Source organism: Cavia porcellus, unplaced genomic scaffold, assembly GCF_034190915.1.
Source record: "Cavia porcellus strain 051 isolate PalLab524CR breed Dunkin Hartley unplaced genomic scaffold, mCavPor4.1 scaffold_26, whole genome shotgun sequence".
Classification (NCBI taxonomy): Eukaryota; Metazoa; Chordata; class Mammalia; order Rodentia; family Caviidae; genus Cavia; species Cavia porcellus.
The window spans coordinates 35,333,306-35,349,758 of NW_026947509.1; the positions used below are offsets into that span (position 1 = coordinate 35,333,306).

General features: G+C 45.5%; 1 protein-coding gene across 6 annotated transcripts in view; it reads right to left on the reverse strand.

Moving 5' to 3' along the window:
• Fbxo36 (F-box protein 36) overlaps positions 1-16,453 on the reverse strand; it is an 87,272-nt gene that overhangs the window by 42,871 nt on the left and 27,948 nt on the right. The window contains exon 1 of one of the 6 annotated variants that reach the window (XM_013157331.3): positions 9,983-10,280. The exons of 4 other annotated variants lie outside the window; for them this stretch is intronic. The gene's annotated coding sequence lies outside the window, so the exon portion shown is untranslated. Of the gene's footprint in view, positions 1-9,845; positions 10,281-16,453 lie in introns of those variants that run through there. One more of the 6 variants, XM_063237176.1, reaches the window with a different exon arrangement.

The following is a 16,453-nucleotide window of genomic DNA, read 5'->3' on the forward strand; positions in this document are numbered from 1 at the left end:
TCTGCCCCAATGTTACTCAAGAGTTGCATTTACTCCCACACTTTATTCTTAGAGACAGATGCTATCGAGAAGGCATCCTTTATGATGTTCCTGTTTTTCTGAGGTCAATGGGATGGTTTGGGTGAGTCAAGGAAAGAATACACAATATACTTTTAAAGGTAACAGGTCCTGAGTTAAACCCAGAAGTGCACCTGCCCTTCATCACCTTGGTGGGCTCTCATTATTCCAGTCTTATGCACAAAAAAGTGTCATACAAAGCTGAGTGAACTGGTGCACACCTGGAATCCCAGCACTTTGGGAGGCTGAAGCAGGATGATTGCAAGTCGGAGTCCAACCTGGGCAATTTAGCAAGAACTTGTCTCAGAAGAAAAAAAAAATTTTTTTTTTTTTTTTTTTTTTTTTTTTTTTTTTGGGCCAGACATAGTGGCACACTTCTATGATCCCAGATTTAGGAGCTGAGGTAAAAGGATTATAGTGAGTTCAAGGCTAGCCTGGGCTATATAGTGAGATCAATACCAGCCTGAAAGATACAGTGACGGGGCTGGGGATTTAGCTCAGCAGCATAGGAACCTGTCTTGTAAGCAGGCGGTCGTGAGTTCAATCTCTGGTACAAAAAAAAAAAAAAAAAAAAAAATATATATATATATATATATACACACACACACAGTGACACCCTGACTTGAAAAAAAGTTTTTCTCTAAAGTGCTGCAGAAATTGTTCAGTACAAAGACCTTGGGTTTAAATATAGTAAAATGTGTCTCTTCTTGGTAATAAATCTCTTGATGGTGCATTTGACTTCCCTGAGGATTTTGTTTCTCTGAAGCAAACCTCATTTCCACAGTGTGGATGGCACTTAAATTCATGGTGGTGGTGTCCATAGGCTCTGGTGGAAGCCCCTTGACACACACCTAGCTTATGTCACATTTTTAAACCCATGATGGAACCACGTGGTTAACTGAGCTGCCAGGACCTTCATCAGTCTGAGAAACAGACCCAGCTTTTCCACACTTGAATGATGACTGAGGGAGAAAATGAGAAATGCAGCCATGCGGGGGATTATGGCATCAACATAAAAACTGGAGGTGGGGGCAAAATACAGTCCATAACTGAGAGGCACTGAGTCCTACAGGAGACTAGTGTGCATTTTGGAGTGAGACTGTCATGGATGATTTATTTCACCTCCCTGCACTTTAACTTTCCTTTATAAGTACTATTCACCATTAATATTAAATCTAGAAATGATGTATCCTCTCTCTGGAAGGCATTCTGATCAAATGCTCATATTCCTAATAACACATAATCTAGAAGTTTTAGAACTAACTGGGAAGTGAAAAAATAATTTAATCCAGTCTGGGGATGTGGTTCAGTGGTAGAACACTTGCCTAGCATGCATGAAACCTTGGGTTTCGAGCCAGTATTGAAAAAAAAATTAAAAAGGTGACCAGTCTCCTCCACCAGAGGCCCAATTTTGGCTGACACAGATGCTACCTGCAGCTTCTGCAGGAAGGTTTCTGTCTGAGGCAGGTACTCATGGCACAGTCGTACTTCAGCAAGACCAAGCCTCAAAATCCCTTGTTACAGGGACATTCCAGAACGAGTGGACAAGGGGCTGGGGACTTAGCTCAGCGGCATAAGTACCTGCCTTGCAAGCAGGCGGTTGTGAGTTCAGTCCCTGGTACTGATAAAAACTGAAAAAAGACAAAAAGAAAAGAAAAGATACAGAATGAGTGGACTTCTAGAGCAAGACACTGCTTTAACAGCACTGGGCCGCCATCCACCTCACTTCCTGCCTTGCTGGGACATGGGCAGAGACCATTGTACATCTTTCTGTCTTACATACTATTCATTTCATCCAAGGACAAAAATATTTCTGACGTTCCTTATACAATTAATTCTTCCAGTACTGATTTAGAAGGCCGTTATTTGTGGCGCTTGTCTTACGCTGTCTGATGGGATGGTCCCCAGAGCACAGATTCAAGTGAAACTGCACACAGACAGGCTCCCTGCCCTCTGCTCTGCAGCATCTCCAGGAAACCACTGAGGACACAAAACCTGCCGAAGGAACCTTGGTCAGCCAGGACCGGACTCTTCCTCGCTCCCAGAAGTCCCTTCTGCAGCTCCAGCCTTGCTTCGTATGCAGTTTTCACCACGTCCGATTGTCTCCATCCCAGATCGATTTCTGGCCAGGATGCTGTGATGTTCTAGAGAAACAAGCATTTCCTACTGTAGCAGGGTGGGTGTGAAGGAGTCCACCAGAGCGGGGATGGAGACCTCAGTGTTGTCCTTCAGGTAGGTTTCTGATTCACCTTAAGTGCAGATTTACTGGGCAAAGTCAGAAAGTGACGGAGATGAAAACTCCAGGTAGAGAACCTGGAGAGGGCTCACCCCAACACGGGGTTCAGACTGGCACCCCCTCAAAAACATGAGGCCAGCTTTGAAGCACTGGCTGAGGCAGGCTAGGGCCAGTCCATCAGCATCTCAGTCCTGGTTTTTGTAGCCTGGAGGAATTCTTATACCCTGAGGGGAGTTGAGATTTTCTGAGACAGTATCTTGCTAGGAACTTCAGGCTTGTCCTTGAACACAAGGCGATTCTCCTGCCTCAGCCTCCCCAGTGCTGGGGTTACGGTCATGTATCACCATTCTTGACTATGCGGGGCAGTTTGGTTCTCATGAGGTGACCGTCATTTCTCAGTGAGGAAGGCTCTGCTTTTCTTGAATCTAAGGTGGTGGCAGGTTTGGGCATTGATTATGGGGCTCTGGAACTGAATGTTGTGAAAACTGATAATCCAATGCCCTATAAATCCTGAAAATGAATTTTTTTTGTACTAGGGATTGAACCCAGGGGTTTTGTACTGAGCTAAATATGCAGCTCTTTTACTTACATGTGTATGTATGTATTTAGACACAGAATCTTGCCGTGTAGTTGCAGGCAGGCTTCAACTTATCAAGTGATCCTCCTGCCTCAGCCTCCTGAGTGCTGGGCTCACAAGCATTTGCTTTATTCTTTGACATGAATTCTTGCTAAATCACCCAAGGAGGGCTTGATTCTCCTGCATCTGCTGCCTTCAGTGCTGGGACTACATCTGTGACATGATGCCCAGCTAGTTCTTATGTTGATGTCCTCAGGCTGGAAGATGGGCAAGGCAGGCAAGGTCAATTTAGGGCAAAAAAGTCTTGTTCTGCCAACTTTTCCTAAATGATAAATACTCCTAGGGTGAGTAGAGATCTGACCCAGAGTTTGACCTTAATAGCCCCAAAAATTGAGTTTCCTTGTCCCCTTTCTACTTCTCTTTGTCTTACCTCACTACTAACTTTCTCTCAGATTGACAGTGATTTTTTTTTTTTTTTTTTTTTTGGACAGGGGATCTTTGTGAGACAGCATCATCCTATGTAGTTTAGGCTGGTCCAGAACACACGTTGTAGCCCAGACTAGCCTGGAACTTGAGCATTCCTCCTAATTCAGCATCCTGAGTGCCAGGATTACAGGTATATGCCACCACACCTGCTGGTAGTGATTTTTTAAATAAGTGATAAAAACCTGTTTTGGTAAAGGCAAAGATGAATGAGAGGCCTAAAATATCACAGAGGAGTGTTTGGGGGTGGGGATGTGTGGTGGATTGACAACTGATGGTCAACTTGCAATACTCAGCTGGACTGGATCAGCATGGTGCTGGGTGTGGACGGACCACCTGAGGATTGTTGCCAGCATAAAAAGGAAAAGAGGAGTGTTGTTGGTTCTCCTGGCTCTATTCTCCTGGAGAAGCTTGTCACACTGGCTTCCTGATAGGAACTCAGCTGTTCTCATCATTGGAGAAGCTTGGGACCTTGATGTCAATGGGATGGCTGTGGTACTTCCCGGGGAAGCTCTGGTCCTTACTTTGACTGTCACTTCTTGGCTCCAGCAGAGATACCTCAGCCTAATGGCACAGAGCCTTTGCCCCACTAGCACAGACTTTCTAGCTTCCACTGCTGACCTTTGAGCCTTCCAGTGCAGATCCATAAACTTGACCTGCATGAGACAATGTCATGGGCTCTAGGTCTTCAGCTGGACTCATGCAGGACATTGCCGTGGGATCCAGGCCCTCAGCTGGATTCTTTGGGTCTTTAGTGTGTGGACAGATTTCCTGCACTTTTTTGTGCTTGTATCTTTGGGTGATTGTTATAAAATAATTCTATAAACTATGCGTTCTGTATGAAATTGTTTTCCTTGAAAACTCTGAGTACAACAGGACATAATGGGGCAAAGTACTCTTGTCTAACCTTCAGGAGGCTTGGGTGGTTATATAAATGTCTTGGCAATGGGCAATGGGTATCAGAAACTACAAAGGTGACCATGCCCTTTGACCCCGACAAGAAGTTAACAACAACCTACTCCAAAACCTGCATGAGGTTTTGTATACATTATACATAAAATGTATGTATATACATAAAATGTATACATTTTATGTTGTGATACATGAATTAAAGTAAAAATTCAGAATCTATTCAAGGACAGCAGCTGGGACCACTTTAATAATCAGGGCACAGAGATGATACTGAGAATACTACACAGCTAGTAAAATAATTTGTAGAAAAGTATCACACAGAAAAAGGTAAGGAGCATTTAGTAAAGAAGTCAAGAGCCCATGCGTGATTGAGCCAAATACTGAGAATACTTACATGTGTGAGAGGAGGGGGCCTCAGGGCAGCAGCAAATGGAACTGTTACACATCAGAAATGGTAGATACAGTTTGCAGTGAGTTGAGCTAAGATGTACCACACCCGCCTTTGTAAATTGGATGGTATCTTTTTATTTATTTATTTTTGTCTTTTTGAGACAGGGTCTTGTTATGCAGTTCAGGCTGAACTTGAACCCACTTTGTAGCCCAGGCTGGCCTCAAACTCGCAGCAATCCTCCTGCTACAGTCTCCTGAGTGCTGGGATTACACGTGTGTGCTGCCATGCTGGGCTAGACAGTATCTCTTATATTAGTTTAAGTAACATGTACTTATAAAGTTATTGTTAAATATTTCATCTTGATTTTGAAAACCTTAAAATCTGTGAATACTGCATGCCAGGCATGCATTCCACCACCCAGACCCAGACCCAGCTCTGAGCCCAGTGTGATGCCAAATAGGCAGAGTCAAAACAGCTGGGTGTGGTGGTGCACACCTGTGATCCCAGTGCTCAGGATGCTGAGACAGGAGGATCTCTGCAAGTTTTGAGGCCAGCCTGGGCTACAATAATGAGATCCTGTCTCAAAAAAAAAAAGGAAGAAAGAAAATAGGCAGCATCTGCCTACAGAGCTGGGCCTGTCCCTGCCTCTCCTCTCCCTTGTTCAGTCCCTGGTCAAACACTTCTTCAGAGATGAGGACACTCTTTTTTTTTTTCCTCATTAAATATCTAACACTGTTCAATCACAATTACACTTCCGCAGGGTCTGCCTTCCTAATTACGTTCTTTAGAAGCACTTATTTCAACCTGTTACTTCCGTCAAGCCTGTTGCTATTTGATTTTTCTAACATTTTCCTCATTGCATCATCAGGGAGAGTCATCTGTACCACCAGTAAATAATCGCTAAATGTGACCCACAAAGAAGAGCGCTCTGGAGCTCTCAGTGTCTGGCTCGGAAACTGGGGTGTGATTCAGTGCGCAACTGTATTTGTCCATCTGCTTCGCTTCCATGCTGTTATTCTTTCTGCAAGGTCAGATTTCTCCCTGACCTGGAAATCAGAGATAACTAGGGGATTCCACAGAGTGGGGCTGAGATAGTGTGTCCTGAAGGCCTTACGGAATGTGATCCTTTAATTAGTGAGGAAGGATCCTGTTATCTGAGCAGCACAAGGGGAAGAGAAGCAGGGACCTAACAAGTGCATGCAGAGCCTGGTGTGGTGGTGCACACCTGTAATTCCAGCACTCTGGGAGGCTGAGGCAGGAGGAGTGCAAATTTGTGGCTAACCTGGGCAAATCAGCAAGACCCTGTCTCAAAATTTTAAAAAGGCAGGGTATAGAGCTCAATGTGAAGACCTGGGGACCAATGGCCAGTATAAAACAACAACAAAACAAAAAAACACAAAAGAAAGCTCAAAAATTTATTATTTATTTTTGTACCTGGGATCAAAGTTACCCTGCCCTTGCCAGGCAGGTGCTTATGCCACTGAGCTAAATCCTCAGCCCTAAAGCTCAAATATTTTAAAAGCTGAAATGAAATAAGCTTTGGGGGGACATAGGTAGAATCCCCACACTTTTGAGTCTGATGCAGGAGAATTGCAAGTTCGAGCCCACCCAGTCAACTTAGAAAGATAAAAAAAATAAAATAACAATCAATAAAAATTTAAAAGGCTGGAGAGGTATCTCAGTGAGAAGACTCTGGTTTCAATCCTCAGTACCACATAAATAATAAATAAATGATATAGTGGCATGTTATAGCGTCTTAAACACTTTAAATAAGGTGCAGCCTCTAAGAATTGTTATTTACCTTCCCTCCCACACCACAAAAATGATAATTATATGGTTTTCCTAAAACATAAGCCAATAAAGACAAAGAATTGGAAAAATAACAAAAACAACAAAACCCTGCAAGCTAGATGGCAAGCACCTGGTGGTAGCTAATTTAACATATTGAGAAAGTTAAAATCCGAGTTTCATCATAAAGCAATGAGAGCCATAATCCAGCGCCTCAGTGTGGCTCAGGAAGTGGTAGAAATAAGCTCCTCAGAAAACAAGAGTATGCACTTGGGGGCCCGAGGCAAGAGGATCTCTGAGGTGGAGGACAGCCTGGGCCGCATGGTGAGTTAGAGGTCACTTGGATTTCACAGTCAGGCCTTGTCTCAACACAAACAAACAAATGGCAAGTGTAAGAGAAAGTGAAGTTGGCTGTAAGCAGTGCCTCCCCCAATCTCTGCCCTGTCCAGGCACCTGCCCTGTCCCGCCCTCGGAAGCCCGAAGCAGTCTCCCTCTGGTCGGGACCAACTAGCAACTGTGGGATGAGGACGCTTGCAGCTCACAACAGGGATTTCGAGAAGGAAGTGGCACAGGATTAGAGCAAAATCTACACACCGACCTCCCTGCTCCCAGAAAGATGAGGGATCACCCTCCAACACTGGAAGACTCTCTGGGGAATCCCACCAGACCAAGGGAAGAGACCTCAAGACCTTAATCATCAGGCTCCTTCCAGCAGAGCACCCCACAGGACCCGGGGGGCTGCCCCGCTCCGGACGAGTCTTGTGCCAAGGCCCAGTGTCCAGTTAACCTCGCCCTGGCCAATGCAAACTACACCTGGACAGCTAAGCGTCTGTGGGTTCTCCAGAAAGCCTGACGAGTTAACACAGCCAGTGAAGGATGGGTGAAATGCAGCCTTGGAGAAAACCAGAAAGAGCCCATTTGCAGAGTGGAGAGTGGACCCGCGTTGATGAGGTCCACTGGAGGACCTGAGAAACGAGAGTGGCACTTAATAAGTGGCACCGCAAAAATTAAGACATGCTGGGGAAGTAAAAACATGATTAAAGCAGGGGGTGGTGGCGCACTCCTGTAATCCCAGCACTCAGGAGGCTGAAGCAGGAGGGCCATTGAGAATTCAAGACCAGCCTGGGCTACAAAGTGAGCTCAAGGCCAGCCTGAATTAACACAGCGAGACTGCATTTCAAAAAGACAAAAAAAAAAAAAAAAAAAAAAAAAACCCAGAAAGAAAAAAAGAAAGTCAATAGAAGGCTTGGAAGATAAAAATTGAGGACATTTCCTATGAGAAACAACTAAAATATGAGAGATGGACAATAGAAAAAGGTAAGAAAATAAAACCAAGAGACACCACAAAATTGCAACACACACACATAATTTTATTTCCTCCTGAGAGGCTATGAAACCCAGGCTGGCCTTGAACTCACTATGTAGCCCAGGCTGCACACCAGTGAGTTCTCCCTGCCTCAGCCTCCCAAGTGTTGGGATTACAGGTGTGAGCCACCATGTCCAGTCCAGGGTGGACTTTTGAGAGGCTGGAAACCTAAGGATTGTGGTTAAACAAATTGATCCAAGCATATTTGCCAGAGAATCACATATTTGATACTGTTTATATCATTTTTTGGTTTTGTTTTTGAAGTGCTACAGATTGAGCCTTGGGATTTCCACATTCTTTTATCCCCCCCCCCCCCATTCTTGCAAAAATTTACCTCAGCCCTTCATATTGGGTACTTTAACTTGACACCAGAATCAGCATAATTTTTATAATTTGTGCCATTAAACTGGATGAATGAGGTTTTCAATTCACTGTAAGAAAGAAACACCTTTTCATCTTGTGGAATGTTGGTGCTGAGAGCTTTTGTGTGCACTTTTTTTTTTTTTTTTTTTTTGAGACAGGGTCTCCCTATGCAGTGTAGGCTGGCCTTGAACTCATGGCAGTCCTCCTGCCTCAGCCTTCCAAGAGCTGGGATGACACCAGGCTCTGTATGCACTTGTTGAGTCCCTGCTTTTCTTCTCCTCAGGCTGCTCAGATAACAGGATCCTTCCTGTAGAAAATTTGAGGGGACTCGAGCTTGAGAAGCTGTGGGCAGCCTGTCTGATGGACCGGTTGGGACACTCGTGAGGGAACCAGGCCACGATTTACAGATTTGCCAGGGGGACTGAAGGCTAGTAGATCATTAGGTTTGCAAGAAGACTATAGAAAGTCCTTGCTGTGGGAGGGGCAATTGAAGTCTTCAGGACATGACTTTCTTCTTTCCTTCTCTCTGTCTCTCTCCCTCCCTCCTTTGTTTGTTTGGGGACAGATTTCTCCCTATGTATTCCAGGCTGGTCTTGAACTCAGGTAGCCTAAGCTGGTCTCAGACTCACAGGGATCCTCCTGCCTCAGCTTCCCAGAATGTGAGGGAGGACAGATGTGTTCCTCTGTGTCCAGCTTGAGAGTTCTAGAGCCAGCTCGTTGCATGCTCCAGCCTGCAGCCTCCTGGCTGCACAGATTGCTGGGTTTTCCCGGTGGAATTCTTGCTGAGGCAGCCAGTCCTCGCCGGGTGACCAGCACCCTGGCTCTCCATCCTCTTCCATCCTGACCACTCCTTGTCCTCACCCTGGCCTGTGGGTACTGTGCTTTGATTACCGTACATTTGCACAAACATTTTTAACGCCTGAAAGGCCTCTTGACTTCTCCTTTTGCAAAATTCATTCTTTGAAACTTAGCTTATTTTATTGCGATATGAAAGCTCTTAATTTTCCTGCTACTAAAATAGCCTGCTGTGATTTGGGGATGGACAGCAATGCCCATTGTATGTACCATTGTTGCCTGCTGATTATCATGGTTTGAATTTTTTTCTCTTTGAAATAAAATGAATTTAAAAAATAAAATAGCATGTTGGTTATCAAATGTTCCTTATCCTATCTGCAAAAACCTCTTAATTGTCTATCAGTGATCAAGTGCTAAAAAGGATTTGGATCAAGTGGTTGAAATTCTTTAGTTGTTTTTTTGAGACAGGGTCTTGCTGTGTAGTTCAGGCTAGCCTGGACCTTAGGTGATCCTCCTGCCTCAGCCTCTCGAGTGCTGGGACTACAGACATGTGCCACAATGCTGGGCGAGTCTGGGCTTTTGAAATTTAAAATTCCTAGGCTCCTGCCTTACCTGGGGAAACCCCTACAGCACCAAGGAAGCCTATGGTGGGGGTAATAGGAGAAGCAAAGTCCAAAACAAATTCTCCTTTGGCCTTCAGTCTTATTATGACAGTAAGAAATCTTAAACGTACAATTTCAAATATAGCCAGGCCTACAAATATTTGTATTAGATGTGGTAAGGAAAACAGCTTATGAACTATTCTCTTGGAGAGGATTTTGATAAAAAATAAAATAATAAAAATAAAACAAACAACAACAACAAAAATTCAGCTTACTTTTGCTCCTTTTTGCAGTTCAGCCTGGTCTCAAACTCGCAGTGATCCTCCTGCCTCAGCCTCTCAAGTGCTAAGGGAAACAGGAGTGCACCACCACACCCGGCTGCAAACCTCAGCTTAAATAAAGCATTTCTTACCTGTCACAAAAAAGAAGACGAAGACGAAGAAGAAAAAAAGCATTTCTTTCATTCAGCAAGTTTCCCCACTCCTTACATCCAGATCAATTGCAAAGCGAGGTGCAGCAGGTGCCTCTGCGCGGATTACCGAGAAGACCCTCCGGCTGCGCCCGTCTCGGCCGGCCACACTGCAGCCCGAGCAAAGCCATCCGGAAACATCGGACAAGTCATGCAGTCCAGGTTTTTCCTTTTGCCCGCTCCCTGACTTCTGATCCTGGCAGAAGTGGCCCTGATCCCACACCCCATACCCCACACCCCGCGCCCCTCTCTGCGGCGCCCTCAGCGGCCCCTTCTCTGAGCGCAGCGTGACTCCAGGCCCTCGGCTTCCGTCCGCGACCCCTAGCGGCTCCGGGTGGCACTGACGCTGCACGCGAAGATTCCCTCCCAAACGTAAAAGCTGCTCTAGGAGCTGCAGTCCCTGACCTCCCGTTTTTCCTGAGACTGGATTTTCAAAGTTTAGTCTCTAAATCGCACAAGCTCCTGCCCGGCAAGCGCGAGGTCATGAGTTCGATTCCTGGTACAAAAAAGAAAATTGGTCTACAGAAGCATTGTCTCAAATTCCTCACCCACAACCACTCATTTTCTTTCTATTTGTGGATGAACCCAGGGCCTTTGCACTGAGCTACTTAGCAGCCCTTCTTTTTTTTTTTTTTTTTTCAACTTTGAGACAGGATCTAAGTCACTAAATTGTCCAGGCTGAGCTTGAACTTTGGCGCCTCCTGCCTTAGTCTCCCTGAACCCTGGGATTATAGCCTTGTGCTACCAGGCCATGCAAAGGTCACTTTTCAACCCACTAAGGCCTGGCTCCAAACTGCTCTGTGGACCCTACTACTGCTTAAGTCACCAACGATTGCTTTGGGGGCTTAACACGGAAATAGTCATTGAACTAATATTTATCCATTGCCAACACGCTGTTTTAGGTGCCAGGAAAACACTGGGGCAAAAAATGATTAAAAATCCCTGTCCTGCTGGGTGTGGTGGCACATGCCTGTATCCCAGCTATTCAGGAGCCTAAGGCAGGACAATCACGAGTTTGAGGCCAGTCTGAGCAATCTAGGGAGAACCCCCTCTTAAGAAAAAAAAGACCGAAGATGTAGCTCAGGGGTAGAGCATTTGCCAAGCATGTGTGAGAACTGGAGTTAAATTCTCAGTACTACAAAGAAAAAGGATCTGTGAGGTGTGGTGACATAAGCCTGCAAACCTAGCACTTGGGAGGCTGAGGCAGGAAGATCACTGTGTATTTGAGGCCTTCCTGGGCTACACAGCGAGTTCAAAGCCACCCTGAACTAATGAGACCCTCCCTCAGAACAACCATAAATAAATAAAATGAATAAGTCCCTGTCCAAAATGGAGCACATGTTTTACACTCTGGCAGGGGAAGGGAGACTATACAGATTTTATTTTTCTTCTTCTTAAAGGGTCTCACTCTGTAATTCAGGATGGTCTTAACTCACTGTGTAGCCCAGGCTGGCCTCAAACCCAAGGCGATCCTCCTGCCTCAGCCTCCTGAGTGCTAGGATCACAGGTGTATGCCACTTTGCCTGGTTGAAACCATAAAGATTCGCTTACTCTTTTATTGCCCTTATCTCAGTGATATTCCAAACCCAATCACCCAAGACAGAAATCTAGAAGACATTTTGTTTTCTCTCAAGCCACCAAGACACTATTCATCTCAAATTCGCCCCTAAACTATCACATTTGTCTCTAACTTATCCCTCCTTTATGCTGCTTATCTGCAACTCTCCTTACTTTGACCAAGATAGCGAAACTGGCAATTGTTGCAAATCACGGCTTCTCCCTCAGAGAATCTGGGAAATGTTACCAAGTCAGGATCCCAAATGTCTCCCCTGGGACAATTGTGCTTCTCTGATGCTCCTTCCTGGAAGGTGCCCTTCAAATGGCTGCTGCAGGGGCTGGGGAGTTAGCTCAGCGGCATAAGCGCCTGCCTTGCAAGCTGGCAGTCATGAGTTTGATCTCTGGTACCGATAAAAGGGAAAAAGACCAAAACAAAAACAAAACAACAACAACAAAATGGCTGCTGCAGGGGGACTCCTGGGGCCTCGACAGGGTTTCGGGGTATAGCTCTGCCTAGAGCACTTGTCTGGCAAGTGATAAGCCCTGGGTTCGATCCCTGCGATGGCGTGTGCCTCTTGTGGTCATAGGTGGGCTTTGTCAGACATGGCTGGATCTAAAGTGCGTGACTGATTCACGGTGCAACGCCGAGACGAAGGTGGGTGATTACTCCGGCAGGACACTGACTGGTTGGCACCGCCGGAATCCCAGGAGCTGCAAAAAGAAGGAGGCCTCTCTTCCCTGTTTGCTGCTTTTGCTGCCGCCTGCTCTTCCTTTGGGTCCTCAGCCAGATGGGGCGCTCTCCACACCTCTTTAACTCCATGGATCTGCAGCATAACTGCGCGTACGCTCTGGGGTAAAGTTAACAGAAAGCCAAGCCCACGCGGCAGACATGGAGCCTGGCAAGTAAGGACACTCGGGTTCAGTGTGATCTCTGCGGGGTGTCCGCGGGGACCCGAGGTTTTCCGTTGTTCTGTGCCCCCTCCTCCCTCAGTACTGCTTTCAGGTAAGGGCTGGTCCTGGCTCACCAGCCTTCTCCTAAACATGGAGGGAGGAGGGGCCAGGAGGCGGGGAGGGTAGGCAGGGGGGTAGGGGAAGAGAGTAAGAAATTCCTACCCCAGATGACTCAGCCACTTGAGCCCACTCCAGTTCTACCGTGCAACCTTCTCTAACCGCAAACCCAAACAGTAACCAAGGCTTCAGATGTTTTCTGTCCCTTACAAGCACAGAGCCCTCAGTCCAGGCCGGCACCCTGTGAGCCACACGTTAGGTGTCCCTGCCCCCAGTATAGTGGTTAAAACATTTTGATGGTGACACACAAGATGCCATTATGATTGCCCTGAGGACATCCCAGGAGCCCAGAGTGGAGGCCGGGTGGAAAGGTCTTCCGGGAGAAATGCCATCTCTGTCCTCCAGCCTGGTCTCCATGCCATCCTCACTGTGCCTTGCCATGCCTTCACGTGGCTAATGCTTACCCTCCCCTACCCCTGTCCCTTACCAGCCAAAAGGTGGCTTGTGGTCTAACACAAACTCAAAACATGGCAGATGAACTCGGGCATGGTGTCATGCCCTTGTAATCCCAGACTGTTATAATTTGGGCCCTGGTATAAAATCCAAGGAGGCAAGAGACTGAAAATTTAGGTGGCAAAGGCTTTATTTCCAGGCCTGGTGACCAGTCTCCGGGAGCCAATTTGGAGACTGTCCCCCAGAGGCTGAAGGGAGGACTTTAAAAAGAGGCTGGAGGAAAAGGGTGGGGGGAGACAAAGAAACCTGCAGAGCCATCAAACTTGTTGACCCGAGTCTGGAAACTGTATTGCTGTCCACTTAGCTCTGACAATCTCGGGAGTTCCTGGTGTTTCTCAAATTACTCCCATCCTACAGACTGACATTATCTCGGAGTGGCACATCTGCAGCAATATTTGGGGAAGAAAGTGGACAGTTAATTATGCCAGGACAGCTCGTTTTCGCTAGTGGGTACGAAGAGGTCAAGAGTTACAAGAAGCAGAAACTTAAGTTTTACAAAGATCTGATATCTAACTCATTTGATGCATACAGAACAAAAGGAAAGCACCGATTGGGGTTTGGGCCATAGTATTTCCCGGTAATTTCTTTGAAGCTAAACAGTTCTTAAAATTGGGGCAGGCTCATTTTATGACAGATCATCACCGGGTCGGGAAGAGGTCACCAGAAACCCAAATTCTTTGTGGCCTAGATAGATAGGTGAGGGGAGAGGGAGGCAATAAGGCGCCACATAGAACAGAAAACGGCGGTTATGTGTCAAGGTCAGGGTAAAGGGTTAAACTCATGCGCAAATCTCTCTGTACACAAGCAGGTTACTTTAAACAAATGTAAATTAATGGGCCATTCTAGTTTTCTTTAGCTCTTTAGCGGAGAATAGAGGCGCCTAACAGTGATTAACAACCCTTGTTAGCTTGTTTTAGCACAACTTCTGTAGTTTGTAGAGGGACAATGGTTAACATATCAATTAGGTGAGATTCTTGCAATTTTTTACAGAGGAGAGTGTTGCTCAACATATCAATTAGGTCACTTAACATATCAGTTAGGGAAAAAGGATAAAAAAAAACATTTAGTAAGCCACATTTGCAGGTTTGCTATAATACACATATAACGAAGCAATTTTCTTAGAGTACAACACAGACCTTGGGAGGATGAGGCAGGAGAACCTCGAGTTCAAGGCCTAGGCTCTACAGTGGATTTATAACAAGACCCTATCTCAAAACAAAACAAAACACAAACACAAACAAAAAAAACAACGGACAACTCGGCAGATGATTCCAACTCCTAGTGCTTGTCTGAAGCTGAGTCCCATGACATCTCAGAAAGCAAGACAAGTGTCTTATGTCTGTATGGTTAGCATCTGCTATTAAAATACACCTCACTTCATGAATGAATGCATGGATGAAAAAATATCACCCACCGTACAGTAGGTACGCAGTTCATGGCTCAGAAAAGCGAGATCAGAGAGTGAGCTTCCCTGGCCGAGGTCACATAGGTAACAAGGTTCTCCTTGGGACTGTCTGCCACCTGTCACTCCAGGTCTCTCCTGGTTCTCCCTTGGCTTTAAACACAAATTTCTCCCAACAAAAATTATGTCATGGGGCCAGGAATATAGCTCAGTGGCTCAGCACCTTCCTCATAATTATGAGATTATGAGTTTGATTTCTTTACATCATTTTTTGACTATGGTTTCCCTACAGTCTGAAATTTCTTTTATGTAGTTTTAAATTTATTTATTTATTAATTTATTTTGAGACAGCGTCTTGCTATGCAGTTCAGGCTGAACTTGAACTGACTTTGTAGCCCAGGCTGGCTTTGAACTTCTAGTGATCCTCCTGCTTCAGCTTGCTGAGTGCCAGGATTACAGGTGTGCAATACCATGCCTAGTTCTTTTATGTGTTTTAAAGAAAAACTTTTCTTTTTTTTTTTTTTAACCAGGGATCAAGTGCGTGACCTCGAATTAAGAAAGTGTGTATGTGGATGTATATTGTCATAGGATTTTGATTCTCTCTCTCTTTCTTTCTTTTTTGAAACAGGGCTTCAGGCTGGCCTTGAACTCACTACAGAGCCCAAACTGGCATGAACCCATGACAATCTTCCAGGCTCCGCCTCTTGAGTGCTGGATTACAGGTGTGCACCACCACACCTGGCCTTGATTTCTTTTGAGGCTAGATTTTGCTATGTGGTCTAGGCTGGCTTTCTTGAACTCAAGTGATCTTCCTGCCTCAGCCTCTGGCGTGCTGGGATGACAAGCATATACCACCACACCCAGGTATCATAAAATTTTAAAAATGAGAAGTGCTAGGGTGAACAGGTCTACAGGTAAACGAACTACAAATTACTTATTTAAGGTGTCTTATAATTTGATTTCTATGATTTCTAATACAATTCTATGAATTGTATTAACACATCTCATTTCTTCCACGTCCTCCTTCTCTTCCTCCACTTCCTCCTCCTCTTCCTCTTCTGTTTCTTCTTTGAGGCAAGGAGCCACAATGTAGTAAAGGCTGGCACTGAACTCTTGGCAATCCTCTTGCCTCAGTCTTCTGTTCACAAATATTTTTGGTAAAAAAAAAAATACATGAAAATGTGGGTGTGGTGGCACACACTTGTAATCCTAGTATTTGGGAGGCTGAGGCAGGAGGATCACTGTGCCATCAGGTCAACCTGGGCTACAAAGTGAGTTCAAGGCCAGCCCTTACTACAAAGTGAAACCTTGTCTCGAAAAAAAACCCCAAAACCCCCACATAAACTAAAAGCTTAAAAAATTAAAAAATAAAAACAACAAATTTGGTGCAGTGGTAAACATCTATAATCCCAGCATTTGGGAGGCTGAGATAGGAGGCCTGCTGCAAATTCAAGGCCAGCCTGGGCTACATAGTGAGTTCAAGGTCAGTGTGAATTACACCATGAGATAGTGTCTCAAAAAATGCCAAAAAAAAAAAAAAAAATCATAGAGTGGAGCAGGAAGTAAGCTGCATAGCCTCATGGGAAAGGGCCATATTTTGTGAGGCCATATTTTGGTTGCCAACCACAATTTCTGGGATTCCTAGCTGCCTTTCTAGGGCAACCATAGCAACCAGAATTCCTTTCTTTAAGACAGTTGTAGAAACCAGTCTGCCCCCACCTGTCTGTCTTCGAGCTGGCTGGAGAGGCATCCTCTGTCTGACTCTGCAGCTGGCAGACAGCCCAGTGGAAATGTGTCACCTGGGATCCCAAGCACCAGAGTAAAATCTCTGACCTCCCTCGTGTGCTTGCAGATCTGAGAGCCTTGTTTCCCAGGTCCTGCTCATTTGCAGCTGGAGGAAAGCTGTCCGGGTGGCCATGTTGAGCCCAGGTGCG